Source organism: Equus przewalskii, chromosome 1 (assembly GCF_037783145.1).
Source record: "Equus przewalskii isolate Varuska chromosome 1, EquPr2, whole genome shotgun sequence".
NCBI classification, from domain to species: domain Eukaryota; kingdom Metazoa; phylum Chordata; class Mammalia; order Perissodactyla; family Equidae; genus Equus; species Equus przewalskii.
The window spans coordinates 58,680,743-58,697,343 of record NC_091831.1 but is presented as its reverse complement, the minus strand read 5'-3'; the positions used below and the strand labels follow the sequence as shown (position 1 = coordinate 58,697,343).

Sequence of the window (16,601 nt, the reverse complement as noted above, 5' to 3'; positions counted from 1 at the left end):
CAGACCTGACCTTCAGAGTTCAGCAGAGCTAAGCTCAAATTGGCTCATGGTTTACTGGCTGTGTGATCTGGGACAAGTGACATAAGCTCTCTGATCCCCAAGTTCCTCTTCTATAAGATGGACTGTCCTCCTTCAAAGAGGTGTTGAGGAGCCGGGGAGCTGAGACAGGTGATGCCAGGTGTAGTATGTGACACATCCTGGGCACTGTTCCCTTCCTTCCTTTTCTCACCACAACCCCATAACCCACCTCACCCCCTGTCAGATTCCAGAAGTGATGCAACCCCCATCCTGAGGATGCTGCATTCCAAAAAAATGCCCCCTTTTGGCCAGGACTAAGGTAAGCATGCGCATGTGCACACACACATAGAGACACATACACAAACATGCATGCACATTCACACATATACACACACATACACACACACTGCTCCCCTTCCCTCACTGTCCAGCAAATGCTGGGGTCCAAGCCTGTCTGTCTCTCCAGACTGAGCCCCTAGAGGATGACACTTGACCTCTGACCTGTCTTTTGGTCCCAGCACAGTGCCCAGCACATCATCATTCATTCATTCGTATTCACCACGCCCACAGTAGGTGTTCTTGTTGAATCGAGCAGAAAAGCCCAGAACAGAGATGTCCTCGGGAGAGCCAGCCATCACAGCCCACCTGGCTCCGCCAGACAGCCTCAGGGCTGGCTGGTGGGCCCCAGGAGCAGAGGGCCGGGGTCTTGGAGGTGTCTAAGGGACGGGCCATAGACTGCATCCAGACTACAGTGCCCAGCCTCACCAGCCCACCCAGTCCTAGGCTCTGCCAAGTCCCCGCTTGGAGCAGCAAGTCCTGCATCCCTGGCTGCCTGCCGGCCCTGGGGCTGGAGGTCCTCTCCAACCACAAGGAAGCCCTCAGGACCAGGTTTGCCCCACCCTGGGCCTGGGAGAGGGACGGGGCTGGATACTGAGGAAGAAGGAAGGGACACGGAGCAGCCCAAGGTACACCCAAGAAAAGGCACTGTGCCCTCTCTCCCCAGCCCCGGGCAGGAGGGAAGAATCAGCGGGGCCAGTTCTCTCAGCCCAGGCTGCTGCAGAAGCTCCCTGAGAGGTCCAGAAGCTCAGAGCAGAAGCCCAAAAGTCCCCGAGGAAGAATCGATGGTCACAGAACAGGTTGCAGAACAGGTTGCAGAAACCAGAGGGCTCGGGACCCACTTAGCCAGCATCCCACCAGCACTACCGCCACCCCACATCCCACACGCACAGCACCCAAAACACCACCTTATTATCTGAAGAACACCAGTGCCCATGGGTGGCCCCGTACAAACGTGCACTCGTGTGCGCGCACATATGTGCTTGTGTTGCTCGCGTGTGAACTCACGTTTGCAGGGATGTGAATAAGGATGTGCGTGTTTGTGCGTGTCCAGTGGGCATGCGTGTGGATATACAAGTGAGCATGTGTGTATATGTATGTGTAGCGCACACACAAACAATCCACCACAGTCCAAAACCAGGCCAGCTGCTGCTGCACGACTAGTGAGTAACCCCCTTCCTCGGGGTCCTGGGGACTCTCCTGTGGCCATCCACAGCTCCCTCCGCCCAAACAGGCAAGGTGCTGGTGCTCTGGGGAGAACTCCCAAGTTCAGCACCCCCCAGTTCCCTTGTGGGAACACTCAAGCCAAGAACTATCTCCCGACAGGCACAGATGACTCGCCAGAAGGCGGAGGAGCTGGGATCAACCCAGCAAACACGAGACTCGACAAAGGAAGAGAAACGGGCCCACTGACTGCTCTGCTCTGCTCCTCACTCCCTCTGAGCCTGCCACAGGTTGGGGGACCCTGGGCCCGAGGAATGGACAAGATCAGGGCAGGGAGCTGGCCAGGTCTTGCGCCCGTGGCCATGTGATTGCCAGGACCCATGACCTGCGTGGGCCCCAGGATGGCTGTCCTGGGCCTGCATCTTCCCCAAGCCCAGCTGTCTCTAGCCTCAGGTCTCACATGCCTGCTGCCTGGGTCCCAACACAGACCCGTTGCCATCTGCCCTGGCTGCCTTGGTGTCCTGCCGTGGCCATCTGCCCTTCCAGGCCCACTGCCCCATCTCCAGAACCTAGCATCCCTGGTTCATCAGGCCCCTTCTGTGTGTGGTCCAGAGCTTAAAGACATAGGCTTTGAGCAGGCCGGACCTGCCTCGGCTCTAGCCTCAGCATCCTTACCACCGTGTGATTCCTACCTGAGAGTCACCACGCTTCTCTGTGTCTCATTTCTCTCATTTGTAAAATGGTGCAAAGAGCAGTTCCTGCCTCCCAGGAATGTCTGGAGGATTAAAGGGGTGCCTGGCACTCAGCCAGAGCTCACTGACAGCAGCTATTGTTACTATTGTTGCCACCGAGCTCTCACTCTGACCCAGCCCTGCACCTGCCAGGGCAGAGGTTCTTCAAGGCTGAGTTCAGGTCCTACCTCCTCCAGGCAGTCCTATCTGCTCACAGGATCTCTGTCTGTCCTGGGCTCCTTCCCCTCACCTCTGTGCGGAGCCTGGGACCTGAGCACCCTGCCTGGCACAGAAATAACTGGTATGTTCAATAACCGGCATCATAATTATCGGCAGGATTATTAACTTTATTTGTTGTACCTTCTTTTGGGTCTAGGTCCACAGAGGACATCTCCCACTTCCCAAATTCACACGCTAGGTTCAAACTTTTTTGACGGAGATTCAAAGTAAGAAATAAATTTTATTCCAGGGCCACCAGCTACACAGAGACATGAATATGTGTGTGTTTCACAAAAAATGCTTAGCCTTACGGTCTGTGAGGCATTCTGATGCTTTCTTATCTGTCCTATCCTATTTCTTTCTGTTTTTGCTGATTGCAGCGCGCAAAACTGATTTTACCTGTGACCTGCTATGTGAAAATGCTGTGCAGAATGACGACGTCCCCAAGGGCAGGGGTACCTCCCCTCCCTCCCCAGCACCACTCAGTGCCTGACTGAAGAGTGTCCAGAAATTGTGAGAAGAGGGTGATTACGTCTCCAGAATATTCCTCAAATACTACAGGGAGAGTTCTCCATCAGAAGAAGAGAGAAAAGGGAGAAAGAATCCTGGCTCAATCATGCAACAAATATTTCAGTCAGTCAACAAACATTTACAGAGCTCCCTTCTACATCCCAAGCCCTGTTCTAGGCCCTGAGCAGTGAATGAGGCAGACAAGGTCCCACCTTCATGGAGCTGACATTTCAGTGGAGTTGGGGTGGGGGACAACACAATAAACAAGTAAACAAAAGCAGGAGCAAGATCATTTCTGAGTGATTCATGCTATGAAGATAATAACACAACAGAATGGTAGAGGAAAAGGTACTGTTGGGGCTACCTTAGAAATGAAGGAGGTCTCTGAGACTCAGGTAACTCATCTAGAAAGGGGCGACGATGACACTTACCTGAGCAGGTGGCCATGGGGCTTAAACAGAGTGATGAATTCAAAGTATGCAGCACCATCTCGGCACACAGTGGCCTCTATCGTCACCCTTATTACACGGATAACTATGGTGGAAGCTGGGCCACGGTAAGTTCCACAAAGTGTAAGATTGCCCTGGGTTCCAGAGGAGGCTGAGGGACAATGCTGACTACAACACAAGCCCAGGACCCACACACGTATTGACTCGCCCCTCCCCGTTCTGCCCTCAGCTCCCTACTCCCACCCCACCCCACAATTCAGCCCAGCCCAGTTCGAGCTGTCCTCTCTAAAAGCTAGGGCCCTGAAGAGTTAACGTCCTTCTAGTGGGGTGTGCCAGCCCACACAGGGACAGACACCCCATGCCCCCCACCAGCACCCTTCACCACCTCATCAGCACGCCCGGCTGGTCAGACCCTGCCTGCCCAGGAAGGTGGGTTTGGAATCCCCCAGAAGACAGCAGGAGGGTAGGGAGCCGCCACCCTGGCCCCAGAGAATGCTGACGGGTCTGGGGCTGTCCAACAGGAGCAGAGGAGGCTCAGGGCCAGGACACTGTCTTCGGTCCCTGCAGGGCTGTTGGGGAGACAGTGACGACCCCTGTCTCAAGGAGAGCTGCTCAGGCATCTGAGCTCCACGCTCTTTAAGAATCTACCACACTCCTGACCCTGTGCTCAAGGCACAGAGATGAGCAAGACCTCACCCAGGTGTTCACACACCTGCAGGAGAGGCACACAAGTAAACTGATCATTTCAGAGACATATGTTTCTTGCAGGGAGGAGGAGGGACCAGGGTGCTGGGTGAGCACAGCACAGGGGGAGGCACTCAGCATGACCTTCCTGGTCAGCTCAGGGTGAAAGTGGATGTCCTGTCAGGGCTCTGCCAACTCTAGCAACATGTACAGTGATTTCTAGCTTTGGCATCAGACAGACTTGAGTTTTAATTCAGTTTCTGCCATTTAGTAGCTGTATGACCTCAGGCAAGTCTCTGAGCCTCTCTGAGCCTGTGTTTCCACATCTATAAAATGGGGATAGTCATGCCCACCTCGACAGGGTTTTGAGATTAAATGAACTAATAAATGTAAAGCCCTTAACAGACAGCTGTTCCAGAGGACGCTCAATATACAACAGTAGTTGTGGCTGCTATGATCATGAGAAGATGGCACCCTCCCTCTGCCCTCACCTCCTCCCTCCCTCCCAGCCAGCACGTTTAACGTGCCTCCTGAGAACTCGCCAAGAATCCCCTGCCCCGTACTGCCCGTCAGAATGCGTCTCCCAGGGGCCTTCTGCTGGGTCTCACTGCCGAATCCCAGGCCCCGGACTCTGGGAATAATGGGGGTGGGGGGGGGGGGTGGTCTGCCAAACCCTGTAGCAGGGAGCCCATCCATCCCTGAGTAAACAGGCTGTCACCCTCCCCTCCCACCCTCTCTTTCCTTGAAATAACCCAGATCTGTTGCCCAGTTGTCTCCAAGCAACACCACTCAGGCTCCCAAGGATGTCTCGCTCTGACAGAGCCATTTATGAAGATGCTGAAGGGGAGGTGGGGGCGGGGTGGGGTCAAGGGAGCTACAGAGGCCTGACATGGCAGCTTCCCAGGCCTTCACGTCACGGGCTCCCGGTCCCCAGACGCAGAGCTCCTGGATTGACCCTTCACCAGACCAGTGGGCAGCGGGGAGTGCTTGCTTACCAGAAACATTCCAGGAGAGGCCGCGGCCCCCCAGACTTACAGGGAAGGTCCCATGAAGCTTGGGACACAGAAGAGCTGGCAAAGTGCCTTAGAAAGATCACTGGCCCCAGGCTTAGCCTCCTGAGTTCTAGTCTCAGTGCCAACACTCACTGGCTGTATCATCTCAGCCAGGAAACCCACCCTCTCTGAGCCTCGAAGAACCTTAGTGCTAGAAGATAGCTTCACTGAGGGGTGGGAAAGGGATACTTTCATGCTTTTTGGCAGGATGGCTCCAAATGACAAATGCACACTCTGCCTCAGCAATTCCATTTCTAGGAATTTAGCCTAGAGATGTGCTCACACATGCACAAAGGGACAACTGCACACATTATTCATGGTTTGTGATGGTGAAAGATGGAAAACAACTGAAAAGTCTGTGGACAGAGAGACGATTGGCTAAACTGTGGAACATCCAGAAACTAGAAATACCATGCAGCTATTTTAAAACACGAGGCAGGGGGCCAGCCTGGAGGCGCAGCGGTTAAGTGCACACGTTACGCTTCAGTGGCCCAGGGTTTGCTGGTTCGGATTCCTGGTGTGGACATGGCACTGCTTGGCAAGCCATGCTGTGGTAGGCATCCCACATATAAAGTAGAGGAAGATGGGCACAGATGTTAGCTCAGGGCCAGTCTTCCTCAGCAAAAAAGAGGAGGATCGGCGGCGGATGTTAGTTCAGGACTAATCTTCCTCAAAAAAAAAAAAATGAGGCAGATGTATGTGGGGGGCTGGAAAATGATCGCTAGAGCTGGGCGCAAAGTCCGGATATGGACATGGACAAGGACGGTCAGGGCAGTGTTGTCCAGGACAGCGGGTGCTGGAGCCACCTCAGCATCCATCCTAGGGGAGTGGATAAGTCACGTGATTCCAACCACAGAATCCTGCCCAACAGTTACACCCAACCATCAGCGCACACACAAAAACGCAGAGCAAGCTTGAAAACAGTTGCCTGGGATAAAAGTAGTAAACAGAGCTAGAGTAAACATATAAAACCATTGAGGAAAAGTCACAATGCATATTCACAGAAAAACACCATGTTTTTTTAAATGAGGATATGTCCACTATGTAAAAACATTTATCAAACACGCTACCACGGGTGCCTATGAGAAAAAAGAATTAGATGAAGGGAAAATAAAGAGAACACTGCAAAAGAAAGGCCTCACATATAAGGATGATAAAATAATGTGCTATGGACTAAGGAAAATCGTTTACCCAACCCTGTAGCGGAGGTAAGGAGGAAGGATGGGGGGATCCAGGAAAGGAAACTGCAGGACAGACTCTCTAATATTCTAGCACTTCAGAAGCTGAAAAAGGGTGTCTATATATTATATACACATGCTCACACACACCACACATAGAAGGTCTCTGAAGGACAGGTAAACTGTCACTTTCGTTGCCTCCAGGGACCTGGGCGGCTGGGGCCACAGACAGAAGGGAAACTTTTCACTGGATACCTTCTTGTCTGTTTGAATTTTGCTCCATACAGATGTGTTATTTTTTCTTTTTCTTTTCTTTTTTTTTTGTTTTGAAGAAGATTAGCCCTGAGCTAACATTCGCTGCCTATCCTCCTCTTTTTGCCGAGGAAGACAGGCCCTGAGCTAACATCGTGCCCATCTTCCTCTACTTTATATGTGGGATGCCTGCCACAGCATGGCTTGATGAGCGGTGCATAGATCTGAGCCTGGGATCCAAAACGGCAAACCCCAGCAGAACATGCGAACTTAATCACTGCGCCACCGGGTGGCCCCTGTATTATCTATTTCTAAATAATAAAAAGAAAACTTAACTCATAGACTTGTCTACACATGGTCAATCCCAGAAGGCTACAGAAGATGCTGGGAAGAGGGCTTAGTCCTCAAGGGCCCCGGGGCCGGGGAGGGAAGCGACCCACCTTCCCATCACCGTCCTTGTGTGCGGCTGGATTTCTCACCCCGTGCATCTATGACACATTCTAATAATTAAGTCTTTTTATTTTTAACATCTTATATATGCACAAAAGTAGAGAATAGTAAAACTGATTCTATACACCCATCGTCTAGATGTGACAGTCATCGAGATCTTGCCACACGTCCTTCATCTACCGCTATCTTTTTCCTTCCTTTGGTTGTTCTTGCTGGAGTATTTTGAAGCAACCCCCAGACATCATACCACTTCACCCCTACCTACATCAGAATAGCATAGATGCAAGAAATGCAGTTTAAAGAAACAAAGTCTGAGAGCCCAGCCAGCGCCCCTGCCAGATCCAGAGGGATTCCTCATACAAACTCCTCCAGGGGGGCAGTCCCTGCCTCTGCTTGACTGTCCCAGAGATAAGGAACTCGTTGCCTGACCCAGTCTCCTTCTTTGTCCTAATGACCTAGAGCTCAGCTTCTCAGAAGGGACAGACACCACCCCACCCTCCCTTTGCTGTCTTGGAGGCACCCAGCCGCGGCAGGGGCAGCTCGAAGCCACAGGGAAACAGCCCAGCTCATCGGAGTCCGTTCCTCTGCAAAGCAAGCTCAGAAGCGTGACGGCATACAGGCACATTCACAGCAACAGCAGGCCTCTGGGGCTCTGGCTTGGAAGGCCCCGCAGGCACCCCCCAGGCCATCTGAGACAGGCATTCACTGTCCTGGCAGTCACAGGTCAAACTGGGGCCAGGACTGGACAGTTGCTCCCCAGCCTGTCTGTGTATACATTTGAATCGCCAGTGGGAGGGGGTGGACCACAGATTCCCAGGCTCCACTCCAGCCCCACTAAGCCAGAACCCCCAGGGCTGGAGCCTGGGAGAGCCCCCGGCTGGATCTAAGGCAGCAGTCGAATGTCTGGTGTTTGGGAGCCACAGGGCCAAGTGTCTCCAAGGGCCTCTTCCGGCTGCAACAGGCCAATCAACTTTTAGCTGCTGGCCCTTCTACCAAGATTCTGGCTGCCCCCACCCACCTGCAGCTGGCAGGGGCCCAGGTGAGGCCAACTCCTCTTCACTTAAGAGTGTGCCGGCCAAGGTTCCTTGGAGCACATACACCCCCACATCCAAGGTGCCTTCTGGGGCTAGAGGCAGTGGGTTCCGAGATGGCATCTTGCCCCCTCCCCTGCACGGTCTTCTCTCCTCAGGGGAGGGGGCAGCAAAGGAGCAAGGAGAGACCCTGAGCCTTTACTCTGCCACAGTTAATGGGCATTAACTCACTGAAACCTCATGCCCACCCCAGGAGGCAGGAGTCACCTTATCCTCCTGGAGCAGATGAGGAAACTGAGGCTCAGGGACGTGAACCAACCTGCCCCAGGGCACAGCTGGTAAGGGGCAGAGATGGGATTCACACCAGGCAGCCTGACTTCAAAGCTCGCCTTTCCCTACCCACAACACTTGGCTGCCCACATGCTCCAGCAAGCGAGCGAGACAGCTGATGTCCCCTCTGGCCTGCCCTCAGAGCCTGGCCTGCAAGGCTCCGCTCGGGATCACTGGCGCCGCTCGGTCAGTGCACGTGCCACTTTACACTGCGCATGAGTTCCCATCCACTGGAAAGCAGAACCAAGGCAAGGTTAGCAGTGCCAGAGGTTAATCGGAGGAAATGCCTGTGGAAAACGAGGGGCCAGGGGGCAGGGGTGAGTGGTGAGGGCCTTCAGACCACACCTGTGCAAGGACGGGAGCAGAAAGGAGGGTTGGGAGGAAGGGCCCCAGGCTCAGCCAGTGGCCAGAAGCAGCCCAGGGAGATGGTGGCCTCTATGAAGGCAGCAGTGAATTCTGAGGTGCTGGCTCGGGGCAGTCAGCTAATGCATCCTGAGGCAGGTTCCCTGGAAGGGAGCTCAGAGCAGCACACCTCAAGGCTGCCACCCCTGGCAGGACCCATTGACTTGCCTGTCCCCTCCACCACTAGGCAACAGTGGGCAGGGGAATACACATTGTCATCTCTGTGTTCCAGCCCAGGGCATGGCATATACTAGGAGCTTAGTAAATGCTTGTATGACTGGCCAGGCCAAGCCCACAACCACTGCAGGGCAGCCACTTCCACTGGAAGAGGTGGTCCTGGGCAGAGGAAACAAGGAAGAAGTTCAGAAGCAAGCCCTGGGCACCTACTGTATGCCAAGCATGGAGCCAAGGTCCATAAAGTGCTTTTTGGGCTACAAGGGCTTTCTCAAAATTATCACATTGGCTCTTCTCCGCCAACCTGAGAAGTCGGTGCCGCTCCCACCTCCCAAGGTGCTGTGGCTCGGAGTGGTGCTGTCACTCGTCCGAGGGCGGCCCCCCGACCTGAAGCCTACCGTGCTCTGTCCACTGCAGTACGGCCACAAGAAGTCCTGGGCAGGGGCCCCTCTGGGGGCACAGGGGAGGGGGCTCCACGCTCAGGCCCCGGAGCAGGGGAGCTTCCTTAAAAACCTTGCCCTATGCCCCTCACCTGCCTCTTCCGGGCAAGACAGTCAGGTCGTCCCTCTACGTGGGAGGAAACTGAGGCACCAGGCTGGAAGTCTCCCTAGGGAGACATCCCTGCAGAACCACGCTGGGCCTTCTCTTCACACGAATCTGACATCCACTTCCCAGTCACCCGCCTCAGTCCCCACACGGTCCTGTTCCCCTCCACCCTGGGACCACCAAAGCACATGGACCTCCTCCTGGGGGGGCGGACTGCCTTTCACATATTTGAGAAATTCCATCTCACACCCATGCACCCAAACTTCTCCAGCTGAACATCCCGGGGCTTTCAAAGGCCGCTGGGAACCTCCAGGAGCAGAACAGGCCTTAATTGTTATTCTAGCTCCAGGCCCCTCGGGGGCTCTTTCCCAAGGGGGCCAAGATGATGGTGATGAAACCCTTCTTTCTTTCTCCCACCACTCAGCACCCCTCTACCCCCCAGGAAGCTGGTCTCCTGGCTCTGACTTCACACCCAGCTGACATTTGACGTTTAGAAACTTGTGGACAAATCCCCTTCTGGGGCCCCCCACACAGTTCCCAGTCTGTCCCCCACCACTCCCCACTCCAAATCTCTGAAGGGGGTGCAGCGCTGACCCGCTGCGGGCAGGAGTCAGTGAAGTGGTTAACATGCCCACTGTTTGGCAGGGGAAAGAAAGAGAAGCCAGGATGGGGCGAGGGGAAGCTGGCAGTTGGAGGCCGAAGGAAGGAAATAAAGAGCCCAGAGCAGGGGGTCAGGAAAGCCCTGGGGGGGGCAGGGGCTCAGAGGTGAGCATGCCCATCTCCCCTGAGGGGCCCGGGTTTCTCCCGTAAATTCCTGCCTTTTCTCACCAGATTGTTCCACATTCCCTCACTTCCTCTCACAGCTTCCCCAGGTCACCCGGGGAGGGATGCCCCCACCTCCCCTCCCAAAGCCACTATTAAAAAAAGTCTCTCCCAGTCACTGTTGGAGATGAGGCAGAGGAATAAGTTCTGGCAATGGATGGTGGTGATGGTCGTGCAACAGTGTGAATGTAGTTACCCAGTGAACTGTACACTTAAAAATGGTTATAGTGGGGATGCACCGGCCCAGTGGCACATAGTGGTTAAGTTGGTGTGCTCCGCTTTGGCAGCCCAGGGTTCACAGGTTCAGATCCTGGGCGTGGACCTACATGCCGCTCACCATGCCATGCTGTGGCAGCGTCCCATAGAGAAGAACTAGAATATACAACTATGTGCTGGGCCTTTGGGAAGGAGAAAAAGAAAGGAAGATTGGCAACAGATGTTAGCTCGGGGCCAATCTTCCTCACCAGAAAGCAATTAAAAAAAAGGTTTAAAATGGTCAATTTTATGTTATGCATATTTTACCACAACTAAAAAAAGAAAAAGACAACCCACAGAATGGAGGAAATAATTGCCACACACACAAAAAATCCTTCCTAAGAAGTCCCAAGTGGGCCAAGGTCCTGCTCTAACTAGGAAGACCAGTGTGTGGGAGGTGGAGACCACACACAGCCCCATAGGGTGATCTTGGAAGTCCCACAGCCGCCTCTCCCCTCCAGCCTCCAGGGCCGCAGCCCTGGAGCAAGGAACACCTGTCAGGTCAATGAAGGCCTGGAGACTCCCAGCCCCAAACCCAACTCAGAAAGTCAGAGCTGGAAGGTACCAGAGGCACAGAGAGGCAGTGCCTGGCCCCAGGTCACACAGCAAGTTAACCACCAAGCTGGGGCTTGAGGCCTGGTGAGCTGACTCAACCCTGAGCCTCCTCCAGAAGGGAAATACAGGCCAGTGGGGGTCTGTTCTCACCTGGGCCATTTCTTCCTGCTGCACCCCATCCCGCCTGGAGACCCCCCAGATCCAAGGAGCCCCTCAGGTTTCCTCTCTCCCCAAGGGCTCTGTACTCCGGCTTTGCAGCCCTGGGTGGCAGTGTGTCACGGAAGGGGTCCGGCTTCAGAATCAGACAGGCCTGCCGAGTTCCGACTCCACTCCTGTAAATACATCTCTTAGGCTACGCCCGTCATCTGTAAAACAGGCAGAACAACACCTGACCGGTGGGGCTCTTTTAAGGATTACAGCAAGGGACAGAACACCTAGGGAGGACCTGAAATGCAGAAGATGCTCAAAAGATATTCTCTCTCTCCTCTTCCCTTCCGGGGACCCTTCTGCCTAGCATAAGCTGCTGTGCACAAAGTGTCAGCAGTCTCACCCCTCAGCCGCTGATTGCCTGGGTAATTTGGGGTAAGTCCATTCCCTTCTCTGGGGCTGTCTCCCCACCTGTAAAATGAAAGGGGAGAACTAGCTGACCCCCCACCAGCATACACAGCATACCTAAAAGCACAGACATGCTTTGTAGGGCATTCCATGTACAATAATGTGCCTAGCGGCATTATTCAGACCAGCCAAAAACTTGAAAACAACTGAAATGCCCATCAAGAGAAGAATGGATAAATAGAGTATGGCATCGTCTCACAGGGGAATTCTCCCCAGCAACTAAAGTGAACAAGCTACCCCTACACGCAACACCACGGGTGAACGTCACGGACTCGGCGAGTGAAAGAAGCCGGACGCAAACGAGAGTGGAGAGTAAGATTCCATCAAGTAGACGAAGTCCCAAGACAGGCAAACCTAGCCTAGGATGACCGAGGTCAGAAGAGTGGGCGCCTCCAGGTGAGGGGCAACCCTGAGTGGGAGGGAGCTGGCAATGTTCTGTATCTTGACCTGGGGAGGGGTTACACGGACATGTGCACCTGCGAAAATTCACCAGGTTTGACTTTAAGATCAGTGCACCTTGCGGTACTATTTTCCTCATCCCCTTCGCCCTCTATGTTCCAGCCTAACTTCTTTCAGTCCCTCAAACTGGCCAACTGTGGTCCCTCCTCAGGGCCATTGCGCTTGCTGGTCCCTCTTCCTAGAATGTTCTTCCTTCCTTCCACTTAGGTCTTCATGCAGATGTCGCCTCCTTGCAGAGGCCTTCCCTGCCGCCCCCACCTGCAGCAGCCACTCCCTTCCTTCCTCTCTCTTTCTCCCTCTCTCTCTCTCTCTGCCCCCCTCGCTGTTGCATCACCTGCTGGAATTCTCAGCACAGCGCCCATCGTTAATCTGATATCTTCCGTGGCCCATTGGCTTGTTTCTTTATCGTCTTTCTCCCCCTCCTAGGATGTCAGCTCCATGAGAGCAGGAACGTTTCTATCTGGGTTCAAATCTTGGCTCCACCTAGAGCAATGCTGGCACACAGTAGGTACTAAATAAGTATTTGTGTGATGAACAGGCCGTCTCTAGAGCAGGTCAGATTATGTCTCACAACTGTACTCTCTTCCAGGTGGTGAGAGGGAATTCACTTTTTATTTTTTCACTCACCCCACGAACAGGCAAGAGAGGCCTACTATGTGCTGGGCACAACCTGAACTCTTGGGGGCTCACTGTGGGGCAGTGGAGAAAGGCCTGTGCCAGACCTTCCTAGTGGAGTGTGAGGAACAGGCAAAAGTGTCATGTGGAGGCCGGCCCGGTGGTGCAGTGATTAAGTGTGCACGTTCTGCTTCGGTGGCCCGGGGCTTGCCAGTTCGGATCCTGGGTGCAGACATGGCACCGCTTGTCAAGCCATGCTGCGGTAGGCATCCTACAAATAAAGTAGAGGAAGATGGACACGGATGTTAGCTCAGGGCCAGTCTTCCTCAGCAAAAAGAGGAGGATTGGCACTAGTTAGCTCAGGGCTAACCTCGCTCAAAAAAAAAAAAAAAAAAGCGTCATGTGCCCAGGGCTGGGGAATGCCCAGGAGTGAGCAACTGGCTCAGCCTCCAGTTCCCAAGCAGGCAGACTGTGGTGGGCTCCTGGTGTGGCCATGGCTGCCCAAGCCAGCTGAACTCCTGGGCAGCAGGAGGGCCTGTGTCTTGGCAGGAAGCCATCCTCCTCTAAAAAGCCAGAGAGCTCAGCCAGGGCCAGCACTGTCCCCGCCTACAGGCCTGGTCACCCGCTGCCATGGCAACCTGTCCTGCCAAGCTAAGGGCACTGAGTGCAGGAGGCACATCGCCAGGAAGGCGACAGGGCGCCTGCGGACTCCCCTGTTCTGGTGAGGGAGGGCCCGTGGCCTGCCCGAGCTGCAGCTGGGAGAGTTGCGTATCGTTCCTACACTTTTTCCTGTGTAAGTGTGCATGTGTGTGCCATGCACAAGCACGCATAGTTGTGCCCAGTGCAACGGTGGGCAGTCTCTCCTGCATCTGGGATTGGGGAGTTCCAGTAGGGGGTAAAAAATTGTCCAATAAAAACGCGTCATTCACAGAGCATTTATAATATGCCAGGCACCATTCTAAATACTTTTCATATATGTCTTCATTCTAGTCTCACAATAATCCTATGAGGTACGTACTATGCCCACTCTACAGAGGAGGAAAACGAGGCACAGACTGGTTAAGTAACTTCCCCTAAGTCACAGATAGGAAGCAACAGAGCCAGGATTAGAACCCAGGTAGCTGGGCTCCAAAGACTTAAGGTCAAGCACTAGGAGCACAGCCTCACCACGGCAGCATCATTTCGTTTTCCCTCTAGTCATTCAGTTTGTTTTCTGAGCTCTGCACAGGCACCAAGGAAAAAGACATGGGTTCCATCCAGCCTCTGGCTTCAAGTTGCTGCTAGCCCCCTGCTGGAGACGGTAAAAATAACCACGAGGCAGAGCCACAGTCTCCAAGAAGCAAGAGAAATGCAGAGGGCCCTCTGGACAGGAAGGCAGAAGAGGGCAGCCTGGCTTCAGCACCTGCCATTTGGATCTCCAACTGGGGGCTCCGGGATTGGGATGGGAGCTGTCCTGGAATCTGAGGACTGCTGTGGGTACCCAGCTCTGGAGGCGAAGCTCTGCCCTGGGAGGCCACCTGCTGGGCAGATGGCGGCAGGGCAGCCTCGGCGGCCAGCCTCTCCTCTCCCTCGCCACAGGTATTTCCCGGTGCCCACTGTATGCCGGGCACCGAGCTAAGAGCAGGGGATGCAGAGCAACACAGATGGTAAATCCAGCAGCCCTCATGGCGATTACAGGCTGGTGGAAGACGCAGACGTGAACCAATAGTGCCAAGTAAAGACATAACCACAGCTGACATGAGTGCTCTGAAGGGACACTCCAGGGTGCTCTGAGGGAGTGCAGGGGGTCGTCTTTAGGCAGGGTGGCTGCGGGAGGCCTCTCCAAGGAGCTCATGTTTAAGCGAAGACTTGAAGACTGAAGAGGCGTTTGCCAGGCAGAGTGGGAGAAAGGGCATTCCAGGCAGAGGGGATGGCAAGGACAAAGGCCCCGAGGTGGGAACAAGCCCATCAAATTCCAGAAACTGAAAGAAGGCTGCTGCAGCTGGAGAGCAACGAGGCACTCGGGCCAGGGCTTCCAGAGCTTGTATTTGACCCGAATGCAAAGGGAAGAGCTGCAGTTCCATCTGCCGCAGCAGCTCCTGCGAGGAGCGGATTAGAAGGTCCAGGGCGGAGGCAGGGAGACCAGTGAGGAGGCCGTTGCAGTTGTCCAGGCGAGAGAGGATGGTGGCTGGGACCAGGGGAGACAGAGGAGATAGAGAGGAGCAGACTCGGCAGGGCCAGGGCCGTATTGGATTGGATGTGGGGGGAGGAAGGGATCAGGACACCCGGCTGAGTAACTAGGTAGAGGGAGGGGCTTGAGTGAAGTGGGAACAGTGGGCAAGGAGCACAGCAAGGGCTCAGTCTCGCTCGGAGCAGGGAGCTCAAGATGCCCATGAGGGAGCCCAAGGGGGATGCACAGACAGACAGGTGGATTAGGGGTCCTGAGCTCAGAGGAGAGGTCTAGGGTAGAGAAAGGCAGGGGACCATAGCATCAGGCAAGACGCCCCCCCCACCCCACCCCCCCTCCCCTGCCAGAGGAAGCATGTAGTAGGGAGGGAAGGGAGCCATCAGAGCGGGGAGTGGGGGGGGGGGGGTCGCTGGAGGAGTCCAAGAGGACTGAGCAGGAGGGAACAGGGAAGTGGGAAGGAAGTTTGGTGGCACAGAAGCCAAGGGGTAAGGGAGCCTTTCAGCCATGTCAAAGGCTGCTGCAAGGCCAAGCAGAGCCAGACCAATTTGGCAACACAAAGTGTCCCAAAGCGGATAGATTCCATGGGGGTGGAGGTGGGAAGCACTTTTGGGGGTGAAGAGGGACAGGGAGGCGGGGAATGTGGGGGCAGCCCCATCACAACGTGGCTGTGAGAAGGAGACGCAGCAGCTGGAGGGGGTTGCGGTGGCGGTGGTGAGCGCGATGGGAGGGGCGTCAGGGGAAGCATGAGGGACACGGGCGAGGCTGCGGGACCCAGCAGCTCTCCATAGCCCCGTGGGCTCCTTCCCCTTTCACCCTGATCTCTGCCGTCACTCCTGGAATGACCACTCCTTCCTCTGATGAGGGAAACCGAGCCCCGGGGAGGGGCCCGGGTCACACGAGGGCTCTGCAGAAGCCTGCTCCTTCCACAGCAGGCAAAGGGCGGGGCGCGGTGGGGAGGTGTGCCAAGCCACTTGGAGTCGTGGAAAGCCAAGAATCGCGCTGAGGTGAGGTACACCCCTCGACCGGGTCTGCGTGCCCTTCCCTCCCAGCCAGGCCTGCAGTGCCCGGCCCAGTACTCCTGCTGCACCCCCGCCCCGGGGCAGCGTGGGGAGGACAGCAGACAGACCCGGGCTTCGGAGAGGTCACTTGTTAGGGGGCCTGAGCCTCATATTGTTGGGGGAGAGGACTTTTAAAGGAAAACAGTACGAAAACACAAATACAAAATTCGGGCTGGGGACCTCGGAAGGGTCTGAAACTTTAGCTTCCTCAAGGTAATCCACCTGTTGGCTGCCTCCGCCTCAAGCAAGTGACATCACCTGTCAGTACGCACCCTGTAGAGCCGTGAGCGGTAAAGGAGATAACTGTGCAAAGTGTTCTGACGGGTGTGTCTCCGGGTGGACTCGGAGGAACTGCGGCCGTGGCCGCGGTAGAGGGGCCCCTGGGGCCGGGGTCGGAACAGCGTCTCTGCTCCCCGAGCCCAGCGCAGCCTGGGCGTAGGAAGCACGGAGGAGCACAAAAAGGCGATGGAGGCGCGAGTGACCGCTGCCCCTCCTGCCCCCCACCCCAGCGCCAGCCTGGCACCAGCGG

The 16,601-nt window shown here is 55.1% G+C and overlaps 1 protein-coding gene and 1 long non-coding RNA gene across 4 annotated transcripts in view; one reads left to right on the top strand and one right to left on the bottom strand.

The window, feature by feature from the left end:
- Positions 1-16,601, bottom strand: part of PALD1 (phosphatase domain containing paladin 1) — a 95,904-nt gene that overhangs the window by 78,856 nt on the left and 447 nt on the right. The window lies entirely within an intron of this gene.
- On the top strand, positions 263-3,260 carry LOC139082204 (uncharacterized). Its single transcript, XR_011537967.1, has 5 exons — positions 263-337; positions 614-906; positions 1,022-1,154; positions 1,681-1,808; positions 2,849-3,260. It is a non-coding gene; the product is annotated as an uncharacterized lncRNA (long non-coding RNA).